The sequence below is a fragment of the Otolemur garnettii genome, unplaced genomic scaffold (assembly GCF_000181295.1).
Source record: "Otolemur garnettii isolate 467f Iridium unplaced genomic scaffold, OtoGar3 scaffold00149, whole genome shotgun sequence".
Taxonomy (NCBI): Eukaryota; Metazoa; Chordata; class Mammalia; order Primates; family Galagidae; genus Otolemur; species Otolemur garnettii.
In genome coordinates, this window is record NW_003852544.1 from 1,345,496 (window position 1) to 1,346,800 (window position 1,305).

Genomic DNA, 1,305 nt, shown 5'->3' on the forward strand with positions numbered 1-1,305 from the left:
CTGGGTGTTGTGGTGGGCACCTGTAGTCCCAGCTACTTGCTCTTGGGCTTAAGGGATTCTCTTGCCTCAGCCTCCCAAGCAGCTGGGAGTTCAGGTGCCTGCCAGAATACCCAGCTATTTTTTGGTTATAGTTGTCATTGTTTCTCAGGCCTGGGCTGGATTTGAACCCACAAGCTCAGGTGTATGTGGCTGGCACCCTAGCCACTTGAGCTACAGGCGCCAAGCTGAGGCTTGTCTTTTTATGCTCTGAATTTCTCTGAACATGGTCTTTCACAGAATATAAATTCTTAATGTTGCAACATCCATGTTATTAATTTTTTTTTTTTTTGAGACAGAGCCTCAAACTGTCACCCTGGGTAGAATGCCATGGCTTCACTGCTCACAGTAACCTCCAACTCCTGGGCTCAAGCGAGTCTCCTGCCTCAGCCTCCCAAGTAGCTGGGAACACAGGCGCCCGCCATAATGCCTGGCTATTTTTTGGTTGCAGCCGTCGTTGTTTTGGCGGGGCCCGGGTTGGATTCGAACCCGCCACCTTAGGTGTATGTGGCTGGCGCCTTAGCCGCTTGAGCCACAGGCGCCGAGCCAGATTTGCCTATTCTTGACAGTTCATCCTTAGTTTTTTAATGCTTATTTCCCCTCACTAGTAAATAATAGGACAGAAGAGGTCTGACTTTTTTTTGCTCCTATTGTCTAAGCGCTGTGGGGCCTCTTCTCTGGAGGCTTATTCTCTGAGTCATGACTTAGCAGAAATGGGCTGTGCATGGGACAGAATGCGGGGGTGGGGGGGTGGGGGGGGTGGGGAACGGGACCCAAATGGGGCTGTAAGGATCTGAAGCGCTATCTTTACTTGTTTATATACAGTATGACATAAGGATATGAACATAAATTGCTTATCATCACCTTAATCCTAAATTTATTGCCTCTCACTAGGAATTCACCTCCCAAGCACCAAGAGTGTTTCTTTTTTTTTTTTTGAGACAGAGCCTCAAACTGTCCCCCTGGGTAGAGAGCTGTCGCATCACAGCTCACAGCAACCTCCAACTCCTGGGCTCAAGCGAGTCTCTTGCCTCCGCCTCCCAAGTAGCTGGGACCACAGGCGCCTGCCATAACGCCTGGCTATTTTTTGGTTGCAGCCATCATTATTGTTTGGAGGGCCTGGGCTGGATTCGAACCCGCCACCTTAGGTGTATGTGGCTGGCGCCTTAGCCACTTGAGCCACAGGCGCCACCCCAAAAGTGTCACATTTTGAAGAATATGGCCCTATGTATCTCTCTCTCTCTCTCTCTCTATTTATATATATATATC

At 49.3% G+C, this 1,305-nt stretch overlaps 1 protein-coding gene across 6 annotated transcripts in view; it reads left to right on the forward strand.

The window, feature by feature from the left end:
- The window catches only part of TRAF3 (TNF receptor associated factor 3), a 128,704-nt gene that overhangs the window by 89,264 nt on the left and 38,135 nt on the right, over nt 1-1,305 (forward strand). The window lies entirely within an intron of this gene.